The sequence below is a fragment of the Sphaerodactylus townsendi genome, linkage group LG12 (genome assembly GCF_021028975.2).
Source record: "Sphaerodactylus townsendi isolate TG3544 linkage group LG12, MPM_Stown_v2.3, whole genome shotgun sequence".
In the NCBI taxonomy this organism is placed as follows: Eukaryota; Metazoa; Chordata; class Lepidosauria; order Squamata; family Sphaerodactylidae; genus Sphaerodactylus; species Sphaerodactylus townsendi.
The window spans coordinates 12,966,445-12,989,578 of NC_059436.1; positions in this window are offsets into that span (position 1 = coordinate 12,966,445).

A 23,134-nucleotide genomic window follows, 5' to 3' on the forward strand; every position below is an offset into this window, starting at 1 on the left:
CAGTTGTCCACCTGTCCACCTCTATTATTATTCTTCCCCTTCCTGGGCCATGTCCTTCAACTAGAGTAGAGGCGAAATGACAACCCGTGCATCAAGATCCTTCAGCTTCCTTCCCAGAACCTCAAAATCCCTTGTAATGTCCCAAAAGCTACATCTTGCAGTGTCATTTGTTCCCACATGGATCAAAAGGAAGGGATAATGGTCAACTCCTCTGTGACACTATTTTTGGCCCAGGGAGACAGCACACTTCTTGAGACATCCTGTCAGGCCTGCAAATCACATATGTTTTTGATATTTTATGTTTTAATTTTAGTGGTCCTTTTAAATACATCTTGACCTTTTAGGTACTTAATTCTAGTTTGGAGAGTTAAGTTTGTTCCCCCTTCTTTTGTTTGTGCTTTAAAGGTCAATACCAGCACCTTGAATTGGGCCCAGAAGCAAGCTGGCAGCCAGCATAGACGGAACAAGATTGCAGTAATATAGTCCCTGTGACCAGAAAAAGCTCTTGTCAAAGCTCTCGGGCTCATGCATGATTCAAGCTGACATGGTGCTTGGTTCAAATTAGTTTGGAAGTGACGCAAAACCCTCCAGAATGGGCAAGCATAGGTGGTACTCAGAGGTGTGTGAATCGGCTCTCCACCTCCCCTTAGTGTCCAAAGCTCAAAGATTTCTCTTTCTTTTCCTTTCAGCTGTCCTTAGCTGCAATCCAATATCACCCTTTATTTTGTGTTAAAAGCAGACAGCCACTGGTCAACAGATTATGAGGATTTTCCTCTGTCTTGCCTTCACCATCTCCAAAATGAACAAATCAAGACAGGGTGTTAATGCAAAGAGCTATTTGTTTTATTGCGCACACACCTATGCTGCTTTTGTGCAAACACCTATCTCCCTTCATGACAGACTTTTCCCCAGGTAGTCAATAAGGCAGTGATAAGCTCTGCGATGTATTTTTTTGAGACACGTGTTTTATTGAAGGTTCAGACAAGAAAAATCAGGGCTTCATCTCACATAGGGTTGCCAAGCCAAGACTGGCAATGGGAAAGGCTGATGGGGGCAGGGACATGGTGAAATCACTGGCAGTACAAATATGATGACTAGATTTCCAGGGAAACTTAGAAGTGATGTTGATAGCTCTAGGAATCACTGTTGCTTCTGGGGTTTTCCCTAGAAATGATATCATTACACTCTCATTGCCAGTGAGCTTTTAAAAAAATGTCAAACCCTCCCCCGCAATTCTTGGAGTGGTGGTGGGCAATGCACAAAGACATTGCCAAGTGAATGCATGCACAAAGACTTTGCCGAGTGAATGCATACATAAAGACATTGCTGAGTGAAACTGATCAGCAGCCGTGACCATCGTTAAGGACTACTTAAACAGGACTACTTATTGACAAACGAGGCAAAAAGTTAGTTGTGCTGTACTGCAAGGTTAGTTAAAAAAATATACCATGGGACAACTTGTCCAATACCCACAAGCAGATCAATGAACTATCAAACCAATCACTGACAAATAAGGTTTCAAATCTCAGTTGGCAAATGGGATATGAGTTGAACTTGTAGATGTTGGAACATCCCTGGAAAAGGCACTTCCACATGTAGACTGCAGAGATGATGTCATTCAAAGCAGACAGTTCTGAGCTAGATGGATCAGTGGTCCAGCTTAGTATAACAGTTCAAAGGAACTGGTTGCTGATTTTTAAAATGGCCTCTGATGTTAGACATCAGAGGATTCCAGGCATCCCACTTTTACCTCCAATGGGGCCCCAAGGTGGCTTATACATATACAAGTTTAGGCCATGTCAATAAACAAAGCACATCAACAAGAAACATGCAAAAATACACTGAACTTCCCAGATATCTCTGGGATCTGCAGGCTTCAAGTCATGGGTCAAGAGCCCTTTGGCAACACCTACGTTTGCAACGGGAAGGAAACAAATGCACAGGCCAGATCTTCCACAGCTGAGAGCCATCTTCTCAGAAACTTCCTCCCTTTCTGGGGATGCTCCATTTTTACAAAGTAGGGATTTGTCATCCCTACTTCCCTTGGACCATTTGCCAGATTTTGTCCTGCCCTATGTTTACAGGCTTCCTAACCTGGACGGCCCAAGTTAGTCTGACCTTGTCAGACCTCAGAAACTAAGCAGGGTTGACCCTGGTAGGTATTTGGGTGGGAGACCTCCAAGGAATACCAGAGTCATGATACAAAGACAAGAAATGGCAAATTGCCTCTAAATATCTCTTGCCTTGAAAACCCCTCCAGGAGTTACCATAAGACAGATGTGACTTGTCAGTGGGGGGGGGGGAGTCTTAATTTACTTAAATGTTTCTTCATCTGATTCCTCCATGAACAACCACAGAAAACCATTTCCCTGCCTTTTCATGAATCCTGCCCTGTTCTATAGCTCATAAAGTCGGTAGGAAAATTTCTCAACAGCTTTCCTTCCACTTGAAGATTTCCATCTTATGGTGGTAAAAGTTAGGCGAATGGTGACATTTTCCCCCACTTTCCACTGAGGTTCCCTAGCTCATCTTCAGAAGGGAAGACAGCCAGAAGGGTAAGAAGATGAAGCTTAATGAGGCAAGTTTTAAAGGTTACCCTGTATAATAAACCTGCACAATTTACTATTAAAACTTTTGAGGCATTTAAAACTTAAGGACCATCCAAAGATGGGTTGTGCTGGAGCCAATCTGATCCATGAACTGCAGCTAAATGTTTTGCCCCGAGCCTCATCCGGCTTCACAAACTGAAAAGGAAGAAGGTGGAGATTTTTCCTCACAGGAGAATGTCCCCTCTTTTATATTTATTTATAGCTTGACAATGGGTTCCACTTTGAAGGAAACGTTTAGTGCAGAAATGTCACAGACATAAAGGAGAAAAGGTTTGATTTGTACAAGGGAAGAAACAAAATCCAATAGGGGTTCCGGGGGTCACCACAGCAGTGTCAAAAAGTTTGTAGCCCTCTCAGCGGGACTTTTTGTGGGTGAAGCATTAGGTTTGCTATATGGGGGAAAGTATGCAGCTTCATCCCTGACCCGAAGAGTTAACAATTTTATATCAAACGATGTTGCAACATCTTATACAGCCATTATAAACTGGCAGCTTCCAGTTTTGTGAGCTGGTTTTGGAAAGTAGTTGACAAAAGGAGGAGAGGAATTTGGAGAAGATTTCTATTTAGTTTGCATTCATTTCTTACCACTGACTCCAATGTTTGGGGTGTCCCTCAGGACATCTGACTTGGCATAGCCCCATAACTGGACCACGATAAGGGGAACTGCTACGTGGTAAGCATCTTCATTCCTTCTCTGATAAGAGGACCAATATGGTATGTTGGTTAGAGTTCTAGACCTGGACTGAACTTGATTCCCAGTCCTATTCAGTCGCGAAGCTCATCCTAAACACATTTCAATGGATTTAGAAAAGCATAAATGCTTACAGTGGCACTATGGATGATCGTGGACAAGTCTCTCGCTAGAGGTGCTACACATTCAGCTGTTGAAATTACAATGTTTGTAGCTGCAACCCATTGCAAGCCAATCACGTAGTCTGCTTGGTTCATGCCAAGCAGCTGTGAATGCCTGCTGAACTGTTTTTTTATATCAAGTTTCCCAAAACTACACATGCTCAAAGATGCTGTCAATTCGAACTGATCGGCGGCCATTTGCATCACTAAAGAACACTCAGTTGGACATAAAGAGTAGAATTTTATTGAGGCACAGCATTTAATAATGACGGATTTATGTGGTTTGTGGGTGATCTAATTGGCTATTTAAACAATTGCCTGCTTAGCAGGCAGCAATATGCAACCGGAGGGTGGGGGGAGTAGTAGAACTCACTCAAGCTGTGTAAAAATGTGCCAAGTATGAAAAGCCAGTTGTGTTGTATTGCATGTTTAGTAAGGAACATTGCTGAACTATTGAACCAGTTGTCCAAAAAATCAGATTTCTTTGGTAACCAATAAACAGCCAAACCAGAGATTGTTTTAGTATCTATATATCTCTCATGGAGTTGCTATATACTCCCATTGGAGGTGGGGGATTCCCCTCTTTGGACTCACCCCCCTGGCATCATTCAGCTGGCTAGCAGGGTTCTTATCAGCACCGAACAGAGGCCTAGTGCCCAAGTCATCTGTACCATGTCAATGTGACTTCCGGCGCTCACTGGAAGTGATGTTCTCCTGTCTCTGATGATGAGGGGATGCTCTAGTATTCATGCAAAAACTCTATCGTAAAAATGGCTTCCACCATAGAGTGTTTGCCCAAATACCAGAGCATCCCAACATCATCAAGAATGTCATTTTATAAGGATGTAAATATATGAACTGTAACTTAAAATGTAACTTAAATTGTAACCTAAAATGTATGTTAATTGTGATATGTTTAAATAAAAATTATTTAGCAAAAAAAAAGAATGTGATGATGTCACTTTTGGTGAGAGCCAAAAGTGATGTCGAGACGTCACTGAAGACATGGGGGCTTGGCCTCTGTTCAATGCTAATAAGGCTTTTTAGGCTTTGATAATTGATTGTTATCCATCTTATTAATTATTATATATTTGTTTATTATCATTGATCAGTTAATGTTTTAATGTAAAATTATTAGAATTGTATGTTGCTTTTATGTAACGTGTAAGCCACTCTGAGCCTGGCATTAGTCAAGAAGAAGAAGAGGAGGAGGAGTTTGGATTCATACCAAACCTTTCTGTCTTGTAAGGAGACTCAAGGAGGCTTACAAGCTCCTTTCCCTTCTTCTCCCCTCAACAGACACCTTGTGAGGTAGATGGGGCAGAGAGAGTTCTGAAGAACTGAGACTAGCCCAAGGTTACCCAGCAGGAATGTAGGAGTGCAAAACACATCTGGTTCACCAGATAAGCCTCTGCCACTCAGGTGGAGGAGTGGGGAATCAAACCCTGTTCTCCAGATTAGAATCCGCCTGCTCTTAACCACCACACCATACTGGAAAGCACGGGGTAGGAATTATTTTAAATAAATAAATAGGTTCCCCCACTCCTTCTCCACTGGGTAGCAATTGGGTGCCAGGCAACCCTGCTTGCACTAACTAACCTTGCCAAATTACTGTGAGGACAAAATGGGGAACTGAGAAAACTGTACATGCTACTCAGAGGAGGAGTAACTAACACATGACCGAAAGGAGAGGATGTTTCTTCACAGATAGTGGCTTCTGTAACTTTAGGTTGATTAAAAATGTGTCCCTGATTGTCTTGGCCCTGATTATCTTGGCCACTGATTGTTTTAAATATTAATTATTTCAATGTAAACACTTGCAGTCCTGTGAGTGGCAGGCATCTGTATAGAGGAGGCATTGCGGAAGGCATAATAATTCTTCTTTTGAGATGGTGCTCACTGTGACCTACCCACACACCCTGTAACAATGAATGATCTCATTCAGAACTAATGCTTTATTCATGTAAATGTAACATTTAATTAAACATATGCAAACTAATGTGTTAAATAATTGACCAAAGCATGTATAATTGTCTTTCATTGACCCATGGACGTAGGGTGACTGCTGAAGATGATATTGCACAAGAGCGCTGCCTGCTGCGTTGCCTTTCCAAACAAAGTAACATGGGATATGTAGTTTCTTCGGAGGAGGTGCCAATGTCTATGCTTTCTGACTTGCCTACCACCAATGAAAAATGGGTTTAAGGGTCAGGGCAGAGTCTGACTGCAGAGTGCAGGCATGAGAAAAGACAGAACTACTGGAGCAACATCATTCTCCCCTGGCTTCCGGCTTGATCTCAGAAATCCATCAGAAAGTTTCTGCTCAAGATCAGTCCTGCTCCCAACTGCATGGTAGGTGAGGCCAGCTATGACTGAGGATAAATACTGTAAATGTAATGAAGCAAGTAGTGTTGCAAGTAGTCTTGCCAGCTGGGCCAGAGGAAACTGTCCTTTCCCTTTGATATAAGATCTGTATATGGAAATTTACATACATACATAAGCCTTTATTGGCATAGTCAGAAAAAAGTTACATGAATTGGGAACAATTGCATGGATACATGATAGATAAAAGGCCCCACAGGGAGCACAACAGGTACGTTCTACTGGGAACTCTCAACTATCTCCGCAATGAAATTGGCAATCTCTTCACAAAGACCGGGGTCCGAATTGTTTAACAATAGAGATAACCTAGTCCAGAACTGGGCATTATACGGCCCGCGGGCCACATCCGGCCTGCCGGATGACCCTGACTGGCCCCCCTGCTGTGCTGGGGAGCGAGGCGTCTTTGAAAGCCCCGCAGAAGCAGGTTGCCTTGGCTGCTGGCTTCTGCGGGGCTTTAAAAAGCGCCTCGCCCCCTTCCTTTTGGCCCGGCCCTCCACAATATTTTCTGTTTCTTATGCGGCCCCATGGAAAAAATAATTGCCCACCCCTGACCTAGTCAGATCAGGCAGCCCAGATTGGAAGAAAAAATGTAGGTTGGTATATTTAGATAGTCTTGCCAGCTGGGCCGGAGGAAACTGTCCTTTCCCTTTGATATAAGCTCTGTATATGGATATTGGCAGGTGAAGCTTTCAAGGCAGGGAATAAATAACATGACTCGCCCAGGTCAACCCAAAGGCTTCATGTGTAGGAGTGGAGAAACAAATTCAGTTCTCCAGATAAGAGTCCACCACTCATGTGGAAAAGTGAAGAATCAAACTAGGTTTTCCAGAATAGAGTCCATCACTACACCACACTGGCTCTCTCAGCAAAGTATGATGCCATAGAGTCCACCTTCCAAAGAAGAGTTGCACGAATCACGAATCTTGCTTTTGCAAAGTCATTTATCTTACACGGATATTCAACTTATCCTTTAGAAGTGTGCATTTAACAGGTGCAGTAATGCTATACTCCACCACACAGGAATACTGGTGTAATGGCTGCTTGAGAATGCTACACTGGGAAGTGTGGTTGTGTGTGTAGGCAGGTTTCCAATGGTGAATTCTCAGTATCTGCCCAACTGTGAGGAAGCCATGATTGTTGGGGATCAGGGAATTCAGATGGTGACCTTCTGTCATAGTGTCTGCCCACAGAAAGCGGGAAGTTCTAGCTCCCTACTACTTGGTGTTCATTTAAATCCACGTTATCCTGTGATGGTTTCATACTTGTTGCATGGCCATGTGGGCATTGCATTACCCCCTTTCACTGAATTATATCGGCTTGGAGAGAAATTGGGTTCACACACTATGCAGAGGCAAAAGCAGTTTGCAAGGCAAAGGGAAGCGAAACTGAAACGCTACAACTGTTCAACATCTGCTGCAGGCAGACTGTGGCGAAGGAAGCAGATCCGAGATTCAGCTAACCAGCAGTCGCAATTGTTGAACATGGTAGGTTTGCTTGCCAACCCTCGTTCTGTTAAGTTTGCTGCCTTCCTGCAGCTGCTCACTTGGCACCTGAACTTAGTTTCAGAATCCAGATTAAAATGATCTGTACTTATCCATGCGTTAGCCTCATTACATTGGCCCGTTTTCTATTGTAATTTTTTGGTTTCAATTTATTTAGTTAGTTAGAACATTTTCCCCACCATTCCTCTAATGCAAGCGTTCCCAGCGTAGTGCTTGTAGATGCTGTGATATCCTCTGACATCTTTCCTGGTGCCTGCCAAGCAATTTTAGAAAGTAGGTGGGGCCAGGGGGAACTTCTGGGCTTCTGATTGGCCATTGGAAAGCTGATTGGCTGTGCAGATTTTCCTAAAGTTGCTTCAGTCACACCTGCCACCAAAGTACAAGGATCTTCACTGTGTGGCTGAAGTTATGCTGTGTGTGTGCAAGAAAATATTGTAAAGTAATATGTTAATTTTTCAAAGCAGCCTGTTAAACACAGCCTTTTTGTGAAATGATGAAGAGGTACTATTAGAGCTATGCTTGATCTCACCCCCTGACAATTGGGGTTGGCTCCACTTTCTCTGGCAGCCATTTTGTAGATGTGGCCATCATCTGGGCCAGAGTAACAAAAGTGTTTAACAGCTGGAGACCCTTGTTCCAAGGAGTTCAGGGTGTAATAAATATACTTTCTGAACAACAGCCCTGTGTTAGGTGTTTGGCCCAAAGCCACCCAGAAGTTCATGTGTAGCAGCAGACTAGATGTTGCATTTAATGGTTGAGCCCAGAAGCCTGGAGAGGGATAAGGAAGGCATATAAATAATTAAGGGAAATCAATAAAGAATCCAATAAAGAATGGCCACTTAAGCAGTTTGTTTGTCGAAGGCTTTCAAGACCAGAATCACTGGGGTGTTGTGGGTTTTCTGGGCTATATGACCGTGTTCCAGTAGCATTTTCTCCTGACGTTTTGCCTGCATTTGTGGCTGGCATCTTCAGAGGATCCTCTGACCATCATATCCTCTGAAGATGTCAGCCACAGATGCAGGTGAAACGTCAGGAGAAAATACTACTGGAACACGACCATACAGCCCGGAAAACCCACAACACCCCAGTTTGTTTGTCATTGCAAAACTGCTGCTGCCCACTCATGGAATTTCTCTAGGTGGGGCCAGGAACAGCCTCCCAGAGGAAATTGGAAGGTCCAGTTAGTTTTGCCATTTCATAAGTGGGGCTAGCAGGTCTCCCGTTGTACCACTTTTGCCACAGAGTTTCCAGGAATTCCTAGTGTGCCCTGCCTATGTAGTGAAGTCAGTTCCAGGCTCGTCCCAGAAGTGATATCACAGCAATGCCTTGATGTCACCCCCATGCCTCCCCCCACCTCTTCCAAATCCTGCCAGTTGCCAGGCAGCAGCTAGCAATACTAACCCATAAGGGCAGTTGGCTGAAAGTTTAGAGTGGTTTCTGCAGTCTGTGGATACTTAGATCAGGGGTCTCTTAGGCCCCTTCCGCAAGTGCAAAATAATGCACTTTGAATCCATTTTCAATGCACTTTGCAGCTGGATTTTACTGTGCAGAATAGCAAAATCCACTTGCAAACAACCGTGAAAGTGCATTGAAAGTGCACTATCCTGCATGTGCAGAAGGAGCCTTATTGGTGTTGTTTGTTAAGTTTCTGCTTCTTGTTTTAAAATTTTAATGTTTTAGACTTTCTACAATTTATTCATTTTTCAGTCTGCTATGCACCTTGGATCCCAGTTGTTTGGGAGAAAGGCAGACTGATCAATGTTTTAAATAAATAAATATAATTTGCCATGTCGGCATTCGGATTTATTTTCGAGAACAGATGTTTGAATTACCTGTTCCTAGGGATATTATACATTGTTTTATTATATAAATTTTACATTACGGATGCCAGGTAATTTCAGAGGTTTGTTTTCAAGACTTTTGGCTGATGAAGGATTGCGGTTTCAGCTGGGAGAACACGAGTAGCCCCTGTCAAGATGCTGCTGTTGTAAAGAGCAATTTTCTGCACCTGTTTGCATTGCCGTCTGCTAGCATATTTAGATTTGAGATGTTCTTCTATTTGCCAGGCAGCCTGACTAGCTGAAAGCTGAGCAGGGTCAGTTATGGTTAGAACTTGGAGGGGAGTCCACAAAACATATTGAGGCTGATATGAAGAGGAAGGCAATGGTGTAGTGGTTAAGAGCAGGTGCACTCTAATCTGGAGAACCAGGTTTGATTCCCTGCTCTGCCACTTGAGCTGTGGAAGCTTATCTGGTGAACTAGATTAGCTTGTGCACTCCAACACATACGACCTGGGTGACCTTGGGCTAATCACAGTTCTTCAGAGCTCTCTCAGCCCTACCTACCTCACAGGGTGTTTGTTGTGAGGGGGGAAGGGAAAGGAGTTTGTAAGCATCTTTGAGATAAAGGAGGAATATAAATCCAACTCTTCTTCTTCTTCTTCTTCTTCTTCTTCTTCTTCTTCTTCTTCTTCTTCTTCTTCTTCTTCTTCTTCTTCTTCTTCTTCTTCTTCTTCTTCTTCTTCTTCTTCTTCTTCTTCTTCTTCTTCCTTCTTTTGCTCATCTGTTGCCTCCAAAACGCCATTGGGGTTGCCCTGAGTCCACTGCCTCTTGATAGCACTTAATTATCATAATTATTCTCTTTGGTAGAATTGCCAGCTAGGTCCATTGCCTGCCCATTCAGTATCCTTTATTCTGGTTGTGTAGCTGAACAACCCAGGGGTTTAGAACAGCAAGAGGTGTTAAATATTTGTTTTCTCTCACATCTTTACATTGACCAGACAGACTCCACCCCCAACCGGTCAAAACCCATAAACCATTATAAGTCATTCAAACATATGGTAACAGCAGTAAGAATAATATTTGCATCAAAGCGGAAAGTAGGCCCAACTCTGGAAGAATGGAAAAACAAATTGGCAGAATATGGAGTATGGCAAGTCTAACATCATATGTACCGTGACAGACAAAAATCAGAATTTCAAGAGAAATTGAAGATCTTTTTTTATAAGCAAATATAGATGAAAATAAGACTAGCAGTGCAATCCATGGCGGGTGGGGGAAGGGGGGCAGTGCTTTTTGTGATGTCCAAGGATGGCATAGCTGCACCACCTCCAAAGAGGACTGGGGAAGCAAAGAGAAGATGGGACCATCCAAAAAGTCAGCAAACCCCCAGAACTCACTATTGGTTTTCAATGACCTACACTTGATCTTTTTTGTGTCATAAGTCCCCAACAAGCACTGGAAATCTTAGTTGTAATCCCCAATGCAGATTGAAAATCATGCTGGTAACATAACACTTGGTTTACCATTATTTATTTGTTTATTTATTTGTTATCAATTATTTCTTATTAAAAGAAGAGAAGATGACTTTGGATTTATACCCCACTTTTCTCAACCACAAGGAGTCTCAAAGCAACTTACAAACTCCTGCCCTTCCTGTACCCACAACAGAAATCCTGTGAGGTAGACGGGGCTGAGAGAGTTCTGAGAGAACTGTGACTAGCTTAAGGTCACCCAGCAGGCTCCTGTGTAGGATTTGTGGAAACAAATCCAGTTCACCAGGTAAGACACCGCAGCTCAGGTGGAGGAGTGGGAAATCAAACCCGGTTGTCCAGATTAGAGACCACTGCTCTTAACCACTTCACCATGGTGGCTTTGTATTTATGCCCCACTTTTCTATGGTCATATTCAAGGCAGCTTACAAAATATACCTTCGCCGGCAAAGACCCATCAGTATCTCTGTCTTCCCTAAAGACTTTTTTTATTTGCCTGAGATAGTTTTGTGCCTATAAGCTGTACTAGTAGCTAAATTATTTTAAAGTTTTTTTTAATTACGGTTCAGGAGTTTCTTTCATCCCTAGAAGCGGAATTGATCCTTAATTGCTCTGTGTGAAATGTAATTAGTGTTTTGCAGCCCGACGTATATAGGGCAAATATAACAAGCAACATGATCTCCATCTCTGTGCTGCGTTTTTTTCCCCTTTTCATTTCTAAGAGGGAGAAAAGTGTCCACAAGCTGAAATGCAACAAGGGGCTTAATTTACAAACTCTGCATCCTTTTTGTTAAGGCCGAACTGTAAACAATATGAAAGGCTATGGGTGAAGGTGAGATGAGATTTGCTTCACAGTGTAAAAGGTAAAACTGGGTGTCCATTAACACCAGCATGAGCATCACTTACTGAGTTGCATGGCAAGTGATGATGATGATGTGTGTGTGTGTGTGTGTGTGTGCAAACAAACAATTGGCAGATGAATCCACATCAGCAGAAGTGTCTTATCATGTTAACCATGAAATAGCTTTTTCCGTGGAACCAGTTCACACATTTAGCTGCGTGTGTTGAGGGCTGAAATGATGAGAGGCAAGCATGCATGTGTGAATTCAAGGAGAGAAAAACAGCAGTGATCTCATTGTGAGGGTCTATTACAAACCCCCAAGTCAGACAAAATAGTTGAATGAAGCCTTGCTGGAACAGATGACCAAACTTTCAGAGAGGAAAGAAGTAGTAGTAATGGGAGATTTCAGTTAACCTGACATTTGTTGGGAGTCAAACTCTGCCAAGACTATCAGGTCCAACAAGTTTCTCACTTGCCTTGCAGTTTCATGGTCCAGAAGGTGGAAGGTGGAAGAAGCAGAAGTTAAAAGGGAACTGGTGGAAATTGAAGCACCTTATACATGAGTACTGATGCTGGCACTGGCATACATGAGTACTGGAACAGGAAATTCACTGATCATAAAATTACTAGAAAAGTTTGGGAAGCAATAACCCTGAAATGCTCTGAAATGCCCCCCTTTCTATCCTGAACTATGCTTGCCAAAAACTAACCCATTTACACCAAATTTTCAGGATCCTTATAATATGGACAGCCCAGAGGCCATGGTGGCCAGGGATGGTGCTGCTGTTGTGCTGCCGCATTGCCTCCAGAGGACTTCCAGGTGGTGCAGTAAAGCAGCAAAAACCAGAAAATCTCTGTCCACCTGAAGAGCCCCCATTGCAGAATAGTCGTAATTACATTCACTGGGGTAGGCAAATGAGCCAGCGCAGGCTCACACTGGTTCTAGAACTCCACTTGCCACCCTCCTGGATCTGAAAATATTAATATTTGTTGCAGAGGTTATCTCCCCTCCGCCCAATGCACTTACACATAATCACACCTTCTCCAAGGAGCTAAGAGCAATGTACACAGTTTCTCCTATTTTATTCAACAGTAGTCCTGTTAGATTAGTGAATATTGGACCCAAGGCCATTTAGTGGCTGAGCAGTGATTTCAACTCTGTTCTCCCTGAATCAAGTCTGACACTTGATCCACTGTGCTCTATTTAGGATTGCTAGCTCTGGATTGAAAAATATCTGGAGATTTTAGTGGTGGAGTCTGGAGAGGGCAGGGTTTGGGGAGGGACTTCAGCAAGATATAGTGCCATAGAGCATCCACCCTTCAAAGCAGCCATTTTCTCCAGGGGAGATTGATAGTTATTACATGGAGACAGAGGTGTATCTAAGGAAAATGTAGCCTGGTGCAAAATCTGTGTGTCCCCCACCCCATGACGGCAGCGCCCCCCCCCCATGACCAAACAACATTTTTGTACCAGGTCATCTCAAAGTCACCATCACCTTATAGAACAGTGTATGGACCCAAGAGGAAGGAGGAGGGGTGTGGAGGTGATTTTCTAACCCCCCATGTGACTTAATGACAGAAGACTGGGGACATCTGTTCCCCTGGGTGGTACGCCCCTACCTGGAGATTAATTGTAATATTGGGAGATTTGGGAGACTATCTCCACTCATCTGTGAACCCTGGGCCAGCCTCTTTCTCGCTCCCTCTTTTACCCGAGACCTCCTCACAGGGATGTTGCAAAGATAACATTATGTAGGGAAGAATCATACCTGCTGCTCTGAACTTTTTGGAAAAAGTGTAGGATTAAAATGGAACTGATAATGAGAAAAGCCAGGATGCATCAAAGCATGGCATGTGCAAAAAACATTTAGGGCCTTTAATTAACACAGTAATCTATAGCATCACATGAGGCAGTGTGCGACCAAAACAAATAACAACTTGACTGGTAGAATTCGCTGCTCAGGTTTTGGAAAATAGGAGTAACTAAATTCCCCCTTGTGGCTTTTGCCGACAACAAGGAAATAGCCGCTTGCTAATACCGTAACTCCTGAAATGAAGTAGCACTTAACCTTTCACATCCAGTTCCAGATGCCAACTTCATCAAGTATTTTGTCCATCATGAGTGTTCAAATAAAAGATAGATGTCTTATATTCTGATTCGGGGGAATATGAGTAATTATTTAGTATCATGGTATGATACTAGCACTGTTCACAAGCTACAGTAAACACATGCATTTTACACAGTGTTTTCTTTATGCACACGCTGCTGAAGTCATACATTCATATGCTGGAAGAATGCATATGTGATCACGGGAACAGGGGTTCTAGATTTGTGGAATAAAATCTGTGCCCTTTTGGCTGAGAAGAATACAGCACCAAGTGATGGGTGGGGCCAAACAGGACTGGTGGTAGAAGCCATAAACTTGGCAGTGCAAGTGTTTTACCATTCATGCTGCACTTACACAAAAAGTGCTGAACTATTCAACAAGCCAAATGCGCTGAGGGAATGCCCCCAGATTACATTGAGTATGTAAGGAATGATTGGGAGATTCAGCTTTAATTGGATGGAATTATGACTATACCTGCTACACAGCAGCATGATTGCGACTGGTAGCATAACATTAAATTACTTAAATCAGTCTCCCTAAAAGTCTTAATAAGAGAGTAATCATAATCAATTGCCCCCTTTTGATGTCACAGAAGTAAAAACTTCTGATAAGTCCTTTAAAAAAAACTTGTGGCTAATTAATGTTCTAAAATTATTTTTGTACCTAAGTTTTGTAAACTGCCGTCCATGCTGATTAGATGTCTTAATGTGCATGACAAAATTAGGAATCTCTCTTCCCAATTACCCCCCTAAAGAGAAACAGAGGTTGTCATATCAAATCCAGGGAGCTGGGGAATCCATCGATTTTGGGTTGACTGCCTACTGGGTAGAGCAACCATGCAAGAAGAAAGAAGACTACAACACCAAGTGATGGGTGGAACTAAACAGGATTGCCAATTGATATTTTGCTTTCAAATGTATCAGTGGTTTGCATTCTTATGTATAGTTTCCATTCAGCAAAAGGCATCAATAAGAGATGGACATCAATAAGAGATGGACAGTCATAATGTATTCATTGGATGGTGGGGTGCTTTGCTGGATCCCCTGTGATCATGCTTCTTAAAACTTCCAGCTGATCTGAACTACATCTGTGTGACCAATTCCCATTTAGGCTACATATGATTTAAAGATGTAAATGGCCAAAGTCTTGGAAAGAACTGCATGCATACCCTTTCTGAACACTTTCCATTGGTGTGGTTTGGATTTGGGGTATTTGTGCATGGGGGTGTATGTTGGATACATCTTCACATATGGAAGAATGTGCCTGTAGCCACCCTAGCAATCTCTCATTGGCAGCTGAAAACTTTTACAGCTAACCTGGAATAGATGAACAGGCATAGGTGAGTGAGAAGGGGGAGAGAGGGAGTATGGTCCAGGTCAGTGTACCTGGCATGAGCTGTCCTATAACACGCTTGGATTTAATGGGTCCTGTGTAGGTTGGCAAAAAAATGTTCTCTGAGCAGCAGACTCTCCCAATCTTACTTGTGAGGGTCAACCAAAGGACTATTGTATCCGCAGCTACTTTTTGTTCTCTGTAATGAAAATATGGACCAGTGTAAAGCCCTATGTATAATTTCTCAGATTCTAACCCTAAACTGTTAGATATATACAGCTGAATGAAGTTTGTTGAGATTTTATGCGGATAATTAATGTAAGGAGCTTTTTTTCTGCTTCTGTCTGGTATGTCAACCATAATAAAGACTCGATGACTGACAGACAGCTCAAGCAACTGTAACCATGGGCCAGTATTGCATCTGTGCAATTAAAGAAGTACTGACAGCAATAACCCACTCTCTGATTATTCATTCTTGAGATGGAAGGGGGCAGGTTTTGGTATGCCTCTGCCCATGGGGCAAAAACATTCACATTTTATCATGGTGACCTTCTACCAAATGTCACTGACACATAAGCTATAGGGCACATGCCACACTAAGGCCATTCTCTGCAATGAAGTAGTTTTCAGTATTCACCATATGCAAAAGATCTGCCTCTCATTGGATAATATACCTATGAAATAATTTATCTCCCAGATTTTCCCATGCATCTGGTTATCCTGGTCCATTATGTTTCTAAGTCTGTTTCCTATTCTGTGGTGTAGTGGTTAAGACTGGTGGACTCTAATCTGGAGAACTGGGTTTGATTCTCCCATTTCTCTGTATGAAACTTGCTGAGTGACCTTGGTCACAATTCTCTCAGTCACAATTCTCTCCGTCCGAACTCTCTCAGACTCACCTATCTCACAGGGTGTCTGTTATGGGGAGAGGAAGTGAAGGAGTTTGTAAGCTGCTTTGAGATTCCTTACAGTTGAGAAAAGTGTGGTGTAAATCCAAATTCTTTCCCTTTTCTTCCTGACATAAGCAGACATATACCTCCACAATTTCCCCCTCCATTTGAGCCAATTATCACTATGACATCTTCACACTAAGAATACTACCTAGCAGAAACAGTGCCCATTCACAACAGTGTGACGATGTGTTATGGCCAACTGCAATTTTTTTAAATTGATGATTGCGGTGAACAGTGCAGAGGTTGTCAACTCGAACGATGCCAAAACACTCGCCATCCCGAGAATATGGGAAATTAGACTGCCTACACACCACAACTGTGGTGCCTTTGTATCACTGAAAAGCATGGGGAAAACTGGGAGAACAGCAGATTGATTACAACATGAATTGGAATCGCCATTAAAAATGTGTGCACATAGGATGGTAAATGCTACATCTGATTCATGAGTCAAGTGCCGTCAAGTCACAGCCAACTTACAGTGACCCCCAGCAAGGGGCTTTCAAGGCAAGTGAGAAGCAGAGGTGGTCTTCCCTGCCTTCCTCTGGAGAGCCTTCTTTGGCGGTCTCCTTTCCAAGTACTGATTCTGCTTAGCTGCCAAGATCTGCTATGATCAAACCATACCGTGCCACCTTCCCTCCCCTCCTGATTCATACCCTGCCTAATTCTTTATTTAGTTAATTAGCTCATTTATATCTTGCCTTTCTCCCAGTGGGGACCCACAGCTGCTTACACCATTCTCCTCTCCTTCATTTCACTTTCACACCAATCCTGGGAGGTAGGTCAGGCTGAGAGCGTGTGACTGGCCCAAGGTCCCCTAGCAAGCTTCCATTGCAGAGTGGGGATTTGAAACTGGGTCTCCCACATCCCAGTCTGATGCTCTAACCACTGCACCATGCTGACATTACACACAACGGAGGCTAGCCAGCACTTTTCTCCCGCTTCCATGATCAGACTGGACAGTTGCATCCCGACCCTGTTGCTCCCTCTCCTTTTGCTGGGGAGAAGTGGAGATCAACCATGAGAGAGCCAGCAGCTTTTAAAGAGTTTGTATGAGCCAGGCGACTGTCAGATCGTATCTCAGCAATCCTTCTCCTTTTTCGAAACTGAAGGCTTGAAAGATTATGCGGTTCTTGGAAAATAAATATGTTTGCGTTACTATGTGCTTGTGTTCTGAATAAGCACCCTGCTCGTTTTTTAAGAATACTAATAAACCCATTGCTTAATGCCCCTTTCTTTTGCACATTTTTTTTTTGGAGGAGGAAAACTGTTTGCAACAGTTCTTCCGGAGAGGAATGCCTGATCAGAGCCCTCGTTTCTTGGTGGCGTTTCTTTTAATTAGGTTTTCGCCAAGTTGATCTGACTAAAGCTATCGTTTCTTTTTAGGAATTGTTTGCCCATCGTACCATGACTGAGAATGGTAACAACACCCTTAGCTACCTTCCCCACAAACAATAGTCTCATTGCATTATTCATTTGGTGTGTCTTTGCACATCTTTTCAACAGCCTCCACTGCAGTCGCGCAAGTTGTCTCTGACATGACAAGTAACAGCCATCTGTTCACACAAACATTCACCCCCTCTTCTTAAGTGTGTTAAGCAAAATAATTCAAACTTCACTTCGGACTCCATTGATTCCAGGGAAGCGCAATCCAGCAATGGCAGGGTCTTCAAGTCAGTGCTTGGATTCAGCTGCCAATATCCATTGTGTGCTAAATGGGGGAGCGCTTTCCTGGACAACAGAATTGTGTTTGCTGTCAGAGGACATGTCTTGCTTCAGTGTCGATGAATCTAAGGATGCACAAAGAAGCAGTCAAATTAGAAATGCTGCCTCTCTGGATTTTAGTTTGAGTACGAAATGTGCACATTCCTTACTACACGAGACTGGTTTCTCCAGTCTGGTCCAAAGTAATATTGGGAGATCCATGACTGATCTCCTTCTTTGAAGCCAAGGAAAGAGAGCTGCTCACTTGATCAGGAATGTGGCATTGAGGGAGGATTCCCCTCTGCATTGTCTTTCTGCTCTAAATTCCACCCGGCTGCTATTTGGTCCATGGTGGAGGAGGAGAACCCAAGGTTTATAAAGGGAAAAGACCATGGCTCAATGGTAGAGCAACATCTTTGTATGCCAAAGGTCCCAAGTTCAGTCCCCAGCATTTCTTATAAAAAGGAACAAGCAATAGGTGAAGTAAAAGGCCTCCACCTGAGACCATGGAGATTGACTGCAATTGAGACCCTGACCTTGATAGACCTGAGTTCTGTGACAGTAAAATATGTGTTCATGGTATTCTCAAAATAGATTCCATATGCCATATGCCATATGACATCTCCAATAATGAAGAGGAAGAGGAAGAGGAAGAGGAAGAGGAAGAAGAAGAAGAAGAAGAAGAAGAAGAAGAAGAAGAAGAAGAAGAAGAAGAAGAAGAAGAAGAAGAAGAAGAAGAAGAAGAAGAAGAAGAAGAAGAAGAAGAAGAAGAAGAAGAAGAAGAAGAAGAAGAAGAAGAAATAGTAGTAGTAGTTAGGATTTATGCCCTGCTTTTCTCTCCGGTGAGGAGTCTCAAAGGGGTTTACAAACTCCTTTCTATTCCACTCTCCACAAAAGACACCTTAAAAGGTAGTTGGAGGTAAGAGAGTGATGAATGAACTGTGACTAGCCCAAGGTCACCCAATAGGCTTCATGTTGAGGAATGGGGAAACAAATCCAGTTCACTAGATAAGAACCCACTGCTCATGTGCAGGAGTGGGGAATCCAATGTAGTTCTCCAGTTTAGAGTGCACCACTTTTAACCACTATACCATGCTTTCATCTCTCAGTCACATGAACTCATGAGTCTGACTTATCCCAAAGCAGGCTACTGGTCTTGTCTACTCTGATTGGCAGTGGCTCTCCAGGGTCTCAGGTAGAGGTCTTTCACACCCTCTTTTCACATCACCATCCATTCTTTAGATTGCTATTATTGCATGGTCAGTTGACCTTTAAGAAACAAGGATCAAAACAGAACAAAACAATTATTCAGATTATTCAAATTTGATTAAAATTATTTCACCACCCAGGACCATTCACCCAGATTAGGAGACCGTAACATGACTTACTACCTGGTATTTTTAAACTGTGGATGGTGGCCATTGAACCTGGGACCTTCTGCAAACCGAGCAATTGCTTTCAAAGGTCACACGCTGGCCCCTTCTGCACACGCAAAATAATGCGTTTTCAAACCACTTTCACAACTGTTTGAAAGTGGATTTTGCCATTCCGCACAGCTTCAAAGAGCACTGAAAGCAGTTTGAAAGTGCATTATTCTGCATGTGCGGAATGAGCTGCTGATTGGATTGATGATGCATTTTCCAAGATTCCATGGATTTTGGTCCAGAATGTACATGAATAGAGTTACTAAATGTGCATGCATGATATTTGTAAATTACATGTGAGGGGGCAGTGGCTTTCAAGATTGAAATCTTAAACATTAAGCTTTAATTGAGGCTCCAGCTAAGCCTCTATTTGATGTAAAGTTCAGTGACTGTCTACAGACTCAGTAACCAGGCAAACCTCTTAAGTCATCTGTGCTTGGAGAAGCAATGGACTAGCTCATATCCAGCCTTTTCCTTGCACTGAAGATGGAATACTTGTTCAACTCTTGGAACTATAATAGCAGCAGCACCTGTTGCTATGGAGACAATGTGCTAAAATAGGTGCTCCGTTTTACACATGCATCATTGTGAATTTTTGCAATGTGATGGGACCCATCTCCCCCAGCCACCACCCCAATACCCCAGGCAGTGGGACAAGACAGAAGAATCCAGATAGAGGTGCATGCATGAAATGGAGACCTCCTGCAGAAAAAAGAATGGAAAGAATTGCAAAAAATCAGGGAATTTCAAACCAGATCTTGTCAATCCTGGAACGGAGGACCACCAAGAAAGGCTCTGCAGAAGAAGGGAAGGGCAAACCACCTTGACTTGATGGGCACATATGTATGTAGTTTAATCATAGTCGACTGCCTTCTGACGTAAGTGAAGCTGAGAGATAGGTGCTGGTGCAAGATCATCAAGGGAGTTCCATGGCGTAATGTGAATTTTCTGAACTGAGTCTGAGTCACCAACTTATTTCACCACACTACCTTTTAAGGAGGGCATGAGTACTATGAGGCTAGAAGTCCTCACCTGGGGTGAGCTGCAGACCCAATAGACCACCTTCTACAATCCTTGGCTGGAAGTCCTGGCTGTATGTCCTGCAGCTAAAAATGCAGAGCACCACCAATTGCATCCATTGCATGTGAGCTCTCAGGCTCCAGTCATAATGATACGGGGACGATCTAGGGGTGCTTCCAGATTCATTCACAGTAAGATTTCTGCCTTGGCTATGCTATTTTCATAGAGCTGAAATGTCCACGTCATGGCATCAGGAAGGGCAATGGTACAGCATCTACTTTGTATGCAAATAGTCAAAGTTCAATCCCCAACATCTCCAGTAAAAAGGATCAAGAAGCAGGTGATGCGAAATACCTCTCCTGGAGACCCAGAAGACCTGTTGCCAAGCAGAAGGCATAATATTGACCTTGGAATTGTCTGACTCACTAGCCCTGTGTAGATGATGTGTCCATGCATAGACTCATCATGTGGGGAAGGCAAGCAGGCACCAACTGTCTGGCTCCACTATCTGCCTCCACATGATCACTGAGTCATCTTCATGTTGTAAATGCACAGAGAAAGGGCCCATGTGCACACCCTGTGATCAGCAAAATTGAGAAAATAATCACATTGCGCTCATGTCTGCTGTTCCTCTCCCGTACAGTTAGTCAACAGGCAGACTACTCGCCTACACAGGGCTTTCCCTGGGTAAGTCCATCAGTAGATGATGTATGGAAGTTCCATGCTTCAAAAGTGTGTGGGGGCCATTTCAGATTGAGACTGTATACCAAAAGAAGAGGAATTTTAAGTCCCAGTCCTGCTGCTTAGGCAAAGCTTATGCAAAACCTGCTCACCAGTGAAGTTCCTGCCTGACATTGCCTTAAAATATTAATCTCATTTTCAGCTTCCTGACTAACCTCTCCTAAGACAACAGCCTCCAATTGGCTTTTTGTCTTGAAGTTGTTATTTTATTAACTTCACCCCCTAAAACACTGATTTCATTCTGCCACTCCTAGCTTGGCCCATTAAGCCAAACACCTAGCCAACACTTATGTTAATCTGTCTCTTTGCCCCTTCTCCAGAAAGCCAGCCTCGCCCTTTGTCTCAGAAGTTCAGATCCACTAGCAGACCCCCAGGTCCCATTTTTGGGTAAACAACAATCCCCCAACGATAAATGTTCAGTATTATTTGGACACCTCTCTGTCTGGTTGCTGATTCTGCTTCTTGGATACTAGCCTTTTCAAGACCTGGTAACGTATCACCCTCTAAATCCCTAAAACTCCCTTTGCGTAACAGGCCAGCTCCTAAAAACAAATTCAACAACAAGTAAAATTAAATAAATAAGCTCCAGCTTTGCCTTGAGGTGTTCTAAAAAGCCTGCCTTTGGGCTTCTTATTCTCAAACCTTTGTTAACCTTGAACAGTTCCCCAACGTTATGAACCATCACCAGAGCTGCCCATCTTCCTTAAGCATAGATGAAGCTGGAGTCCTCCCACTGTATGTTTTTAATATGGACACAGCTCACCACTGTATCTTCTTCCCATAAAAAGGTAGCATCTGCTCAGTCAGAGTTCTACAAATATGACAAATGTACTGCAGAGACATTTGGCAATGGGCAATTTCCATTTTAATTGGTGCTAAATTCAATTTCCACAAAACTGTCCAACACTGGCAAACACCCGTAGTTGGGAAGCATTCCATTCGCCAGCTCCAACATAGGAGATAATGCCACCCTAGCGCATGATACTGTAGTATTAATGGCCCTTCCCACACACTCATGCATTTGCTTGGAGTCTATCAGGCCAAACAGCATGCACCAGCACTGCATAGAAGAGGCAGGGAGGCATGCAGGTTGGATTCTCGACCACAGCAAGACATATAGGCCCATCATACATGAAGCGGAGAGTGCTGTGAAGTCCAGATTCCTATGCCAAGCTTCTTCTGGGCAGTATTGTAGCAAGATCTTTCTAAGGAAAACACTCATTTTATAAAACTATGAATAATGTGGAGAAGCCCACAGTATTCCAATAATGCAAGAACTCAGTAATGAAGAAAAAGAAGAAGAGTTTGGATTTATATCCCCTCTTTCTCTCCTGCAGGAGTCTCAAAAGGGCTTACAATCTCCTTGCCCTTCCCCCCTCACAACAAACACCCTGTGAGGTAGGTGGGGCTGAGAGAGCTCCGAGAAGCTGTAACTAGCCCAAGGTCACCCAGCTGGCGTGTGTGGGAGTTCACAGGCTAATCTGAATTCCCCAGATAAGCCTTCACAGCTCAGGTGGCAGAGCTGGGAATCAAACCCGGTTCCTCCAGATTAGATACATGAGCTCTTAACCTCCTACGCCACTGCAAGAATGTCCCCAATAATGCAAGAACTCAAAAGCAAAGCATTTAAATTGTTTTTTTTTCAGTTCCAGCAAAGGAAGATACTCCTTCACAAGCACATAACTGATATAAAGCGGGGGGGAGGAGAGAGAGAGAGAGAGAGAGAGAGAGAGAGAATAATTCAAGAAACATCTTGATGAAGACAACAAAGCAGACACCAAATGAACCATGGAATCCACTCCTTTCTCAAATGCACTCACAAATATATTTCAGCCATTTCAGAGTATGAGTACTCCAGATAGGAAGTCCATTCCTAACAGATTGTGAGCCAAGAGAGATTTTGTTTGGGATCCAACCTGACTCTTCTTACTTTTTAAAAAGACATGGCTCATCTTCACATGCAAGTACAGGGTACCTTCTTTCAGAGACTGCATCATCTCAGAGTCCGGGCAAGGACCACATGATCAAATAGTCTTCAATCTGAAATCATTTCTTGCATACAGAACCAGGATATTGTTAGGGAGAAAGGATTTAAGCAAGAGCTGTTGCTTCTCAAATTGTACAATCAGTCCATACCCCTCTGACCTGCAGATTCTCCCAATCCAGCATATATATTTCATATCTCAGGTTCAGCATTCCACTCATATAGAGGAAGCTGAAGAGAAAGACACAGGATAAATATGCACCCGCCCATTATGATCCCTGGGTTTCATTAGATTCACAGATAAAAGTGCATAGCAGAGCAGTGGAGGCTAACTCCGTGAGCCTGGGAGAACATATCAAATTCAGAAAGCTTCTGGGAAACTTCTTATGCTCTTGGGCTGGGAGCTCTGGGAGC